Source organism: Populus trichocarpa, chromosome 12 (assembly GCF_000002775.5).
Source record: "Populus trichocarpa isolate Nisqually-1 chromosome 12, P.trichocarpa_v4.1, whole genome shotgun sequence".
NCBI lineage: Eukaryota > Viridiplantae > Streptophyta > Magnoliopsida > Malpighiales > Salicaceae > Populus > Populus trichocarpa.
The window spans coordinates 10,919,799-10,933,165 of NC_037296.2; the positions used below are offsets into that span (position 1 = coordinate 10,919,799).

Here is a 13,367-nt window from a genome sequence, read left to right on the forward strand (position 1 = left end):
TGAGGTAATTAATGATGTTTAGAATGATATATCTTGTGTATTTAAAAATAAAATTGGATTGCACTATTCATCATAACTTATAAATTATATTATTTTTAATAATATTGTTTCTCAGAATATTTTTTTTAGGTTAGCTGCCAAAACTTTTATTGGTATATGCTATTTTAAGAAAACAAAAGCCACTCCCTCCAAGGCTCAAAAGACTGGAGACTGCCATATCTGCACGCCTGCCGACTTTCAATCCTGTCAGCAGAATTTTTAACGAATGCATAACAAAAAAGGACACTTATAGGTAATAATGCCCCTAATGATTAGATGTGCTAAAAAATTAGAGAAATGTAAATACCCCCATGATGCATGCTTGTGGACAGGGGCCATACACACACAAGAAAGTAGCAGGTAGTAGTCTCTTCAATCTTCAAACATATTCTTGACAGGAAAATAAAATAATCGTGAACCAACTTTTAGTAAAACTTCTTGATTTCTTCTAATTATATGATCATTGTCTTTGGATCATAGATCATTTGGTACATCACATGCTGAATAGCAGCACTAGATGATGATGATGCATGTACTAAAAGTAACAAAACTTGAGAGAAATTGTCATTTGGCGTGTAGTACTTCAATGGTAAACTCGGAAAACAAAAGCAGAGATTCAGAATCAGTCGAGAGGATTTATTTCAAGAAAAAAGAACAGAAGATGCAAAGAAATCGCTGAGTTGTTCCCAACTAGCTGGGCTCAGAGTGGGGATGAGCTTGAGCTCATTGGTTCTATGGTCTGACAACGTGCTAAACCGAGTTAGTGTTCGTGGGCTGTTCGAAATAATATATTCGGGCTTTTACGTCCTTACTTTTGGTACTTTCGAGAGTCTAGGCTTCAGCACGGCATAGGTTTGGATGAAGTTGTTTGCCAAATGTTTATCCGTGCACACATTTTACTCTATAAAACCAATTTACTGATTAAAAGAAAAGGGGTGTCTCAAGCTCCCGGAGGGGATTTCTTTTACTTTCTACTGGGCTGACAACCTACAACTTCAACCCCTCTACATTGGGTAAACAAGATTCTGATTCTTTTTCCTATAAACAAGACAGGTTCTTACAGAAAAAAAGGAAATTTTATGTGCATTGCAAGCTTCCATTGTTTGATGAAGACTGTATTGGAGGTTCATATTCCAAAAGGGCTTACATGGTAACACAATCAGCAAATACATCAGCTATCAGTGTAACGTATTAGAGTTGGGAAAATACCATCATTTGGGAGTCATGTGTCATGGGTACTGTTGGTGGTTCTGCCATTTTAACCTTGGCAATACAATAAGCAAACAGGTTGCCCATAGTCAAGGAAGAATCTATGAATAATACATGTTTTATATGGTGAAGCAAAGGTCACCACCATATTAATTGCTGCACCTTGTTTTGCCTCCATGCAAGAGTCTGAGAGGAGAGCAGAAAAGCTGGGAGGCAAGGCTGCAAAGGCAGCTTTTGAGTCATGATGAGTATTGCAAACTTCTAATATTGGATAAAGACTATTGGACATTCACGAATGCCAACAGGACTTGCATTGCTTAATTTCTCAGCAGCTCTGAATCAATCATTATAAACATTAATTTCAATCTTTCAACGTAAATTCTTAAGTAATTTTGGATTATCTAAAGGTGAGGTACCATGCATTAATAGGCGTGATTTATTCATCACCTTTCATGAATTCCACTTGAAGAGAAAAACTTGGATGGAGGTGAAACATCTGATCCAAGTTTCTTGCTTGCAAGCTCAACATTTCTGATATCCTTCAAACTTTCCTGAGTAGAATTTTTTTTTTTTTTTTTTTTGCAAATTTCCAACTGATTCAAATGGTCATAACCTTATTGAAGATGATGAGATTGCTGTACAATCTGAGTTAGGGAACCGGAGGATAAATTGGGTCAATCAGAGATCCAGACATAAACGTAACATAAGCTTCCCTGGCCTGAACCATCTCGGTAACTGGCAAACACAACTCTGCTACCTCTAACAGGGCATGCCTCCAAGCATGACAACTGAGGCCAAGAGAAAACTAGCTTGGAGATGTAGAGTTCTTCCTTTCAGATATAGACACATTAACACATTCAACAAAGTAAAAAAGAAAAAAATAATAATCAAGATAAGTTTACAAACATTAAACAATATGATTAACATATACAATCACAATGACTTTTTCTCTGTTTACTAATGAATTTCAAATCATAAAATAAATCAATCTATATGCAGATGATGAGGGTAATTCCAATTAGTCCCTTTTCATGATGTGAAGCCATATAAATGGAATCCCACAAAAAAAAAAAAGGACAAATCCCGCAAAAACCCTTTAAATCTACAATTCAAATCAAAGAAATCCCAGAAACCACGATGCATTGTATTAGACTATTTCAGCAAGAAGAAACATTAGGAACTAAAATAAAGAAACAATAAGCGAAAACATCAAAAACCCACATAGATTTTTCCTTTAAAAGTGACAGTGAGGACCATTCCACGAGCATTTTGGTCAATGATGAGCTGTACAAAGGCCACTGAAGAAGCAGAGAGCCAGAAGCCCTAAGCATTGTCTTTCTTGCGAGGCTGGAGAGTGGGACACGTTGATGATGGGAGAGAAGGGAAATTGAAGAAGCGAGAGTAGTGTATCTGCCATTGCTCTTTCTTGGTGATTGGGGTTCCATCCTTAGGGTTTTGCAGTTGTTGGGTTCCCACCATTTCTTTGACTCTCTTCTTTTACAATCTCTCAATTTTCCCCCCTCTCTTTTTTTTTGTCTACTTGCTATTAGGGCTGAGCATTTCCGGTTCGGTCCGGTTTTGAACCAAAATAAACAACCAAACCGAATTATTATTTTTTTAATTTTTTGAACCGAACTGAACCGAAAACCGGTTCAAACCGATTAATTTCGGTTCGGTTCGGTTCGGTTTTTTTCCCTTCCAAACCGGTTCAAACCCAATGGTCCTCTCTACTTCTCCTGCAATCTCATACAGCAGATCCCAAGTTGCTGGAGGTGAAGACCCATTCGGGCTTCCACGGCTAGATCCTTGTCTACAACTGCACCCAACCTTGCAAATCAGGCAAAAAACCCAAGACCCGAACATTAGCCCTAGAAAACATAATCACAGAAACCAGAGCAGGTTGTTCTACTTTAAAAAGAAACATAAAGGAAGCAATACCTTAGTCTTTTCGGTGCTGCAAGGGAGGTCGTTTTTCTTAAAATCATCTTCAAGGGTGGAGTGGGCCATTTGATGAGTTAACTCAGCCAAGTACTCTTCTTCATCACTCTCTGTCTCAGTAGAGCCAACGATGACCAACTTTTTTTGCTTTGATTTTCACCAGCCAGAGAGTGAAGGGAGAGAGATGCAGAGAAGGGAAGAGAGGGGAGGAGGGCGGCCCCCACCAGCCAGAGAGTGAAATGAGAGAGATGCAGAGAAGGGAGGGAGGGGGGAGAGTAAAGTGAGAGTGAAATGAGAGAGATGCAGAGGGGGCGGCGGCTTAATGTTATTCTAGGGTTAGAAAAGATTGTATTTATACTTGCTTTTTTTTTTTAAGTGCTGGCTGGTTGAACCGGTTCGGTTCAGTCCGGTTCAATCGATTTTTTAATCGGTTAATTCGATTTTTTTTTCGGGTTTTCTCGGTTTAATCGGTTTATCGGTTTTTTTGCTCACCCCTACTTGCTATGTTTCTTCCGTTGGCCTCCAACTTCAGTCACTATCTACTGATCATCTTTTTTTTTTTTAATTGTATTTTTCTAATTGAAAAAAAATCATAACACAAAATCTAGATCCAATGCATATTAAATGATTTTTAGATATTAAATTGATGATATATTGAATAATAATTTTTTAATATTGAAACGTGATATATTAAGTTGTCCAACATCAATCTTGATTAATCCATAAAATTCATGATTTAAGTTATGTGACCGTGATAACTCTATAAAAAATATCAAAACAAATCATAAACTTCAATTCTCAATCAATTCAATATTGAATAGTGAAAAAATAAATAAATTAAAATAAAACATAAAAATAAACAACTCAAGATAAAAGATAAAAATAAACAACTCAAGTCAGCTCGAGTAAATCTGTCAAACTTATGATATAGATCATGAGAACATAATAACCTATAAAAAGCAAATAAAAAAATTATGAATGTCAATTCTCAACCAACCTAATGTTGAAGGATGAAATTGAAAAAAAAATTAATAAAAAAAATATGAAAAACAACTCAAGTCAACCCTGATTAACTTGTCAAACAAACAACCTATGTCATGATATTAGGATTACCCCATAGAAAGAAAATTAAAAAAAAAATATAAAGCTCAATCATCAACCAACTCGATGTTGAATGATGAAATTTGAAAGAAAATCAATTAAAAAAAACAAATAGCAATTAAAAAAATGAGATCATATTTAACACAAAACAAACTAATAGGCCATTTTTCTATTTTTGAAGAGGGTTAGACGCAGAAATCAAAGAGATAAGAGATAAGAGGGAAAAGAGATGGGAGAAAAAAAAATGGGTCTACACTGGAGTTTTACTATCCCCACATGTCGCCTCATGAGGAAGCCACTGCTTAGACAATTTCAAAGATTTCAAGGAAGGCCATCAGTGAATCTTGAAGGAAGCCACACAAGCCACCATATCATGGTAGTATCTTGTATGTGTTAGCACGTGTGTTAGACACGACCAACCCTCCACTTGAATTCTTAGCTTAGAAAAAAATGTTAAATATTTTTTTTAATTTCAAATTTGATCTTTAAATATTTCAATTGTTTCAAATCAATAAAATTGCATTATATTTTACAAAACCGAGCAGCAACCAAGCTTCAAACTTTTTCCCTAACATTGTAAAAAACCAACACCAAGCTATTTGAAATAAACCATCATGTCTAATTCCACATCAATTCAATGTGAAATGATCAAATTGAAAAAAAAAAGTGGATTACTAATACAATCCAGAGTGATTTGTGTTTGGTGCTATAATGTAAAGGTGTCATAATAAAACCTCAAAAGTTTTTAGTTTCTTGAACTTGAAACTTAAAACTAAATGTCTCCTCGTAAAAACTTGTGAAAATAAGGTAGATTTTCCTAAATCCAAGTTTAACATTTTGATAAGAGAACAACGAATGTCAGTGATATAGTATTACCCATGTTATTACTTGATCACACAAAGGAAAAAAAATAATTGCATTGAATGCATGCCACCTTTCTGTCTCTTAAAAGACTCTCTTTCAATGAGGACAACCACTTGACCACATTTTTAAATGAGGAGAAGCAACTTGGCCACAAGAATCTCAACAGTTATGCTTATGATAGTCTATCTCAAGGTAAAGGTAAGAAAAATCTCTCATTAAAGCTGACAACATTTTAAGTCTTTACATATTTAATACATAAAAACTTGGGGGTACTAATGGATCAACATATTTTTAAAATTTAATTTTTAGTCTAAGTCCATATATAAAAGAACCCAATGCAAGGTGATAACGTAATGATAGGAGGGTAGGGGCTTACATCCATACCCAACATCCTTAGGCTTGGCAGAATATCAGGCTAGATGACATGGTTCTGGCTTGCTTTCAAATCCAATATTCTTAAGTTTATATAGCAACGTGTTGAGCATAGACGGACATGGGTCTGGCAAGGTGCCAGACCCAATATCCTTGGATTCGGTCATATGCTAAGCCTAAATGAACATTAGTCTGGCAAATTACCAGGCCCAACGTCCTTGGGTTTTGTTACGCGCTGAACCCAAGTACATATGGGTCTGACGAGCTATCAGATCCAACATCCTTTGATTCACTTATGTACTCATCCCAAGTACACAGGTCTGCCGAGCTGCCACACCCAATGTCCTTAGTTTCACCTACGCACTGAGCCCAAACAAACATGGGTTTAATGATCTGTTAGACCCAACATCATTGGGTTCAGCTACGTGCTAAGCCTAAGTATACATGGGTCTGACAAGCTTCCAAACCAAATGTCCTTGGGTTCAGATATGGGCTGAGCCCAAGTACACACAGGTCTGACGAGCTACCAGACCCAACGTCCTTGGGTTCAGCTACGCCTGAGCCTAAACATATATAGGTTGATGAACTGTTAGATCAAATATTCTTGGGTTTAGCTATGCGCTGAACCTAAGTACATAGAGGTTTAGTGAGCTATCAGACCCAACGTTCTTGAGTTCAGCTACGTGATGAGCCTAAGTACACAAGGGTATGACAAGCTGCTAAACCCAACATCTTTGGGTTCAACTACGCACTGAGCCCAGTTACACATGGACCTGATGAGCTACCAAACTCAATATCACTAGGTTTAGCTACGTGCTGAGCCCGACAGACATGGATCTAGCATGCTACTAGACTCACTGCCCGTGGGCTTAACATCGTGCCAAGTTCAAGTGGGTATGCGTCCGATGATTATTATAGGCCCCATATTAAACCATAAGGCTTCATTTGTTTATTCTTATGACTCCTTAACATCAAATGTTAATGTCAATAATACTCATCTCTCTACACCTCTAGGTGTATAAAAGTCTTCCAAAGATCTACCATATTTCCATTAACATTAATATTATATAAGAGATATTTGTTGCTCATTAATGCTATTAGAAGGAAACGACTCTCTAGCCCCTTAACTCCAGCAAAAATGACAAGGTTGGGGGACTATAAATAAATAAATGGTTCATAATTTTTATTATCTAAGTATTCATACTTTAATTCTCAAATTAAGCATTTATCGTATAAAAATAAGAACAAACTCTCTTGTTCTTAGAATTTAAATCTCATTCTCTCATTTATTACAATCTTATACTAAAAATTAGTGATTTTATCATCTAAAGATCCCTAGATCCCACCAAAATGGATTATTTTATAGGTGTTAGGTCTTTTACCACCAACCATCTACTTTGTAAGTTCTGGAAAAGGAAATATTAACGTGAACATATAATTACACACTATCCAAATACTAAAAAAACCTCATAGCATATTGAATTTTAGAATATATATATATATATCATGCAAAATCACAGGCTTCATATTTCTTTTGTTAAGAAAACAAATCGAGGCAGGATGGAATTCAAGTAAAAAAAAAAAAGATACTAAAATATAATGTTGTTTCTTAGCTATACCAGCTTAAATTATAGAAGCAATAACTATCAATCCAATTGTTGTAAAGAATGTCGATATGTAAGCCCTTTCCAAAGGTCGAGGACAGGACTACTCAACCAGATTTCTCAAAGGAAAAAACCGTCCACAGACTTGATTCATAGTCCAAACTTGCCTTAGTCTTTTGTTTTAGAATTAACAGGACTAAAAAAATGGATTTAATCTCTATACGTGTTTAAGTTAATCTAAAGATATCATTTGCTAAAAAAAATGAAAACTAAAGATGACTGAAAGTATTTGAACATTACTATGTTTTTTCCTAGCACTGAAAGCTTTACTTTTGGAGCAAGTAATTTCATATATTCTTCCATAGTTATCCATGTCTTTAAGAATAATTAAAAAAAAAAAATAATGATAAAAGATACACAATTCTGAGATTTGTAAAATCTTCGCAATTGTCGTATGAAATGAAATGGACGGATATTACAAGGCTTATATGGCAATATCACGAAGCCGGCATAAAAGTCAAGAATTGCTCATCTTTCACTGGCGTCTTCGGCAAGGTGAATAAGGGGAAAGACCTTGACTATATAATATAAATCATTAACCTGTATCTTCTCAACTTTGAGTAAACCAAGTTTTATGTAGAATTCAAAAAAATGGCGGAAGCTACAGTAATTTTTTTCCTACAGAGACTGGAGTCTCTATTACTTCGAGAGACTGAAACCTTCACCGGACTCGAAGATCAAATGAAAATGGTAAAGGGAACAATCAAGGAGATTGGATGCTTCTATGGAGATAGAGGCAATACTGAAGGCAATGCTGCTTTTTCTAGGTGGGAAACTGAACTTAAGAATTTATTTGATGACTTGGATGATCATGTTGATGAGTTTGTTATTCAGATGGATCAGCAACAAGGGTCTGATAGGTTGGGATTGATAGATTGCTTCAGAGCTGAACTGCAGAAGATAGAATCTCGACTTGCTGAAACCACTCACAAAATGAAAGAACTCAAGAATTCAAGCACCACTGCAGGTGGCATGGGAGAAAAAAGTGATATCAAGGAGCAATCTCACGGAGAGGAAGAAGTTCAGACAGAAGTTGATTCGATTGCCAGTGAAGCAGAGAAGGAAGAGAATGAAGGTAACAGAGAACAATCTGATGGAGACAAAGAAGGTCAGACATCGGTTGAGTCTTCTTCTGTTCCATTCAGATTAAAATACAATAGCTTACCTTATTACCTTAGATCTTGTCTGATGTATTGTTGCATCTTCCCTGAGAATTACGGGATAGCTAAGGGGAGATTGATCCGATTGTTGGTAGCCGAAGGTCTGATACAAGAAAAAGCTGGTCAAATAGTGGAGGATGTAGCAGAGGAAAATATAAATGATCTTGTGAGCCAGGGAATGCTTCTAGTAAATGATGACCTCCGAGATAATGGAACTAATTAAAGTCACTGTTTTCTCTCCTTATCGTGTGTTCCTTCGCGATAGCTACATAACAGCTCATCCTGATTCAGACTTTTCCATTCCACGTAAAGCACGCCGTATTTTAACTCCAGATATGACGAAAGTTGCACAGAGTTTAAACAATATCCAACCCCGGTCTTTATTCTTGTTCGGGAAGCAAGAACTTTCTGGCGAGAACTGGCTGAATTTCGAAGGGGCAAAATTCTTACGGGTGCTAGATCTAGAAGATGCCAAGATCAGGAGATTACCAGATGAAGTGGCAGACCTGATTCACCTGGCATACCTTGGATTGAAGAACAATGACATAAATGAGCTTCCAGATAGACTTGGTAATTTGCGAGCACTACAGAGTTTGGATATTAGATGGTGTGGAGACTTGACAGAACTATCAACCGAGATCCTAAAGCTTGTAAGACTGAGGCACCTCAAAATGTTCAAGAGCAGAAATGTTAGCGGAATGAAGCTACCAGGGGGGGTAGGTACACTTGGAAGCCTCCTGACCCTTACTGGTGTACATGCCGGTGGCGAAATTGCAGGAGAACTAAGGAAGCTGACACAGCTAAGAAGGCTGGGAGTGATGGATGTTGCGGAAGAGAATGCAAACGAGCTATATGCTTCTATAATGGTGATGCAGGGTCTTCTTTCCCTATCTCTAGAAGCAAAGCACACTTTTGACCAAGGTCACCTTGTCCTCCGGGATTCATTCTCACCGCCGTCTATTCTTAGGAAACTCCGCCTTGAAGGTCTTCTAGAAAAAACACCAAACTGGCTTGGTTCAATGGAAAGTCTTACAAAGCTGAGGCTAGGTTTTTCTCATTTATCTGAGAATCCAACATTAGTTCTTCAGGTCCTACCTAATTTGGAAAAACTAACCTTATGGCATGCTTATGATGGAAGGCAGTTAGGAAAAGATTTCTGTAAGCCTGGTGGATTTCCCAAGCTTGAGGTTCTCATAATTGCCTCTCGTGTTCTTGAGGAATGGACAGAGCTTGAGGAAGGAGCTCTACCAAGATTAAAGTATCTTCACTTCCATAACTGCTTGAATCTGAGGATGCTCCCTGAAGGTTTGCAATTTGTCACTACAGTGGAGGAACTGGTTTTGCTGCCTTTGCTTGATGAGCATGAAGAAAGATTGAAACCTGATGGTGGGTTAGAAAATTACAAGATTCGGAACATTCCAAAGATAACATTCATCCCTGCATCTGTGGTGGCTTCTAGGTTCAATGAAAGGTTCAGCACTCCCCCAACCCCAGCAACTGATAAAGAATGAACTCATCTAGCATAGTGACATGTTTCTGTTATTTCAGCATGCAGTTTTATGCAGGTGGTTCTAATTTACATATTTACCAACAGTGTTATTTAAGAATAAATTCATGTGGTGGCCACTATTTCAATAACCTCCCTTTAATTTATTGATGAGTTAATGTCGTCTAGATAATAGTGTTGGATTTCTCGAAATATATACACACAGTAAAAATAGTAAATTTAAAATTTTTTCAAGTGTCCTAAGAGTCTTGTTAGACATATCTATAATTGTTTAGAGTTTATACAAAGATGACTTAAAAATCATATATTATTTTCAGCTAGGTTATCATAAACCACAAGTCATTCAAGTGTCCGGTCTCTAATGGTAATCCACACGAATCACCGATAAGAAATTTCTTAAACCCTTTTAGGTGAGATGGATTGTTATACCTTTGAGTGATAACTCTTTTTTTTTTTTTTGTGTTTTAGGTCTTTATATATTGTACTCTATTCGTAGAAAATAAAAAACATAACTGTTTATTTGTAGGTATACCTAAAAACCCTATAAATGACAAAGTATGTATGGAACTTCATTCCTTGATTAAACTACTTCTTTCTATTCATCCTCATTAGAGTTTTCAGCTATATTATCATCTAGAAGAGAAAATGCTCATCTAATAGACCTTTTAACCTTATTTTTTAGGACTAGAAGCATCATGTCTATTAATCATCTTAGTACTCAATTTATTCATCTTTCTCATTAAACCCTCCATTATTACCTCTAACATATCTTATCTTCGATTACATAACACTTTTTGATGACATTGTGAATTCCTGCAATAAAGGTTCGTACCAAGAAAAAACTTTCTCGCACACTCCCTCGAGTGTTTACACTCAATTTAATATCACTTTACTCATATTTCACACAATTCGATCGAGCTTTTTCACTCTAATTATCTTACAATGTCCTTTACTTCATTATTTCTTTACTTAGGTTCTTAAAGGTAATTTAGGAACTTATCAAATAATAAATCAAAACAACGTAATGATTTTATATTAATAAAAACTCAAGAATCAAGAAATATACAAAACTAATCAAAATAAAACTTGAGAACAAATTTATGTATAACAATGTGAATTCATGCGAAATATAATGACGAAAAGAATACATGAAATAAAAGCAATGAAATTTATATTAAAGATTAAAAAAAACTAACTAATTCAAGAAGTCAAACTTCAATTTCAAGAATCTTAAGAAAACAATTAAAATAAAGTAAGAAAGATCTATACTATCCAAATTTAAATGAAACAAGGTAAGATAATCCAAGAAAAACAAGAATTTAATTTGCCAAAACCATGATTTGGTATGTACCTATTTGATAAAGAAAACACTCAAAAAACTTTCAGCCAACCCTAAAATCTAAGGGCTTTTATTCGATTATGCCCTAACTTGTCAATTCAATAAATTATTGCAATTTTTCCTTCAACTTTTTCTCTTTCTCTTATGCACACAATTCGGCAAGAACAAGACTTCATTTTGTTTTTTTATACTCTAGGTTGAAATCAAGAAAGATAAAAGATGAAGAATAAGAACACATTTTTTCTTTGATGTGTTCGACAAAATAATTTAAAAAATTAGGCATAATGATTTTTTATATATAGGCCTTGACATAAGCTTTGAAATAATTAGAGAATAATAGACTTTGTTTTTTTTAAAAAATAAGACCCTAGCCAAAACTAGAAAGAAAGAAAATAAAAAAAAAAACATAAATTAAAGATTAAAAAGATATAACTTGATAATAGCACAAGCTCTGATATCAATCAATATAGACACCTTTCAAGATAGACTAAAATCATAATTAAATATTTTGCAACTTGATCCAACAAGAAGTTGCCTTGGAGAACCAAAGTTATACGCGATCACCCTCACTTTACAACTATTAAGAGACATGAACGAGTAGTATGAAATCACAACGAAGTTTATCAATCCTTTGAAGAGTTTGCAAGTTCAATTAATAACTTAGTATGGGAATTACTCAACCATAAAATATAACAACAATGTCTATTTCTTTATTAAAAAAATAGTCTAACTTCAAAAAGTCTCTTCAAAAAGTATTTATACTAAAAAGAATTCTAGGTCTAATAGGATATTCTTAATGGACCTACTAGTAGTAGTAGTAATAATAATAATAATAATAATAATAATAATCTAATGAACCTAAATTTAAATAAAGGCCCTCATATATTTAAAAAGCATAATAACTAAAGTATAAATAAAACCAAAGTCATTTTCTTTATCTGTTGGCATAATCGAAACTCAACTTCAAATGCATGGTTTTCTTTTGTATTAATGAATTAGAAGTCGTGTCATATATCAATGGAAAGCTATGGATGTCTATTTTTTTAATTCAACTGGAATCGCATTAAAACTTCATATGGATCTCTAGTTATGACCAAAACAGATTTGAATATTCTTATTCCAAAGTTTTTGTAATGTCTGAATGCCCACCAACAAGACCTTCTTAAACATGAATTAAATTAATCAAAGCTTGTTTTTTATTATTTAATATCTTATTGAAGTCCACCTTAGCGCATGTGTCTTAAAGAAGTCTATTGAAAACCTTTTTAAATCTCTTAGCTCTAAGTCTTATCATTAGACCAACTAGAACCTCTAACAAATCTCTTGTTGTTACTTGGATCGTATCACCAATGATCCTAGGTTATCGCTCATTGTGTGTTGCAGTCCCAGGTTAGTTTGTTTGTTGTATTCTCTTAAATAACCATAGCTGGAAGAGATCGCAGAGTAAAACGTGTTTAGGTAAAGGGGGATAAGAAAATTCTCTATCGGAGAGAAACATTCAGGATCTTGTGATAGAAGAGATGTAGAGATAGATTATATATTTGAAAAGAGATGTTTAGGAGTCGGTGATAGAAAACATGTGAAGATAAATCGTAAAATTTATTTGTCCATTAATGGAGATGGGGAGCTTATGAAATCATAAGAAGAGTGATCACATATCCATGACTAGTTTTGAAAACCCATTTCAGAAGCATAAGCAAAGGTGATGATTTTTTTTAATTAGGATAAGTATTGTAGAGATTTTGGTTATCTTATTTATGGTGAGAAGGATATGGATTGATATTCTCCATTAATTTATTATGTTTATTTTGATGATGATATAATACAAAAAGGACATTAATAATAATAACGATGTCATTAATGGTGTCCTTGTTGATAAGTAAGAGGTTGAATGCAAAAAACAAAACTTGTAACGTGCTAAACAAAATAAAATTATTCATTTAAATTATGTTGATTCTTTTTGTTGTAAGTTTTCTATTATCACTGATATATAGATGTATTCAAAAGTTATATGGATACAAGAAATACTTATAAAGCAAATTTTAAGCTTGCAATTTATTACTCTATAAGCAATGGAAAAGAAATAATTTGTTGATTGTTATTTCTTATACAAATTTTAAGATGGAGGAATTGAAATTGATGTCTAAAATAATTATACAATTAAAGCAAAGAAA

General features: G+C 34.6%; 1 long non-coding RNA gene and 1 pseudogene across 1 annotated transcript; one reads left to right on the forward strand and one right to left on the reverse strand.

Moving 5' to 3' along the window:
- Positions 1 to 2,110: 2,110 nt before the first annotated feature.
- Positions 2,111 to 3,345, reverse strand: LOC127904118 (uncharacterized). The gene is made up of 2 exons (XR_008057002.1): positions 3,187 to 3,345; positions 2,111 to 3,075 (listed from the first exon to the last, which is right to left on the reverse strand). It is a non-coding gene; the product is annotated as an uncharacterized LOC127904118 (long non-coding RNA).
- A 4,217-nt stretch (positions 3,346 to 7,562) lies between these two features.
- On the forward strand, positions 7,563 to 9,985 carry LOC7458046 (putative disease resistance protein At1g58400; annotated as a pseudogene).
- Positions 9,986 to 13,367: the final 3,382 nt, after the last annotated feature.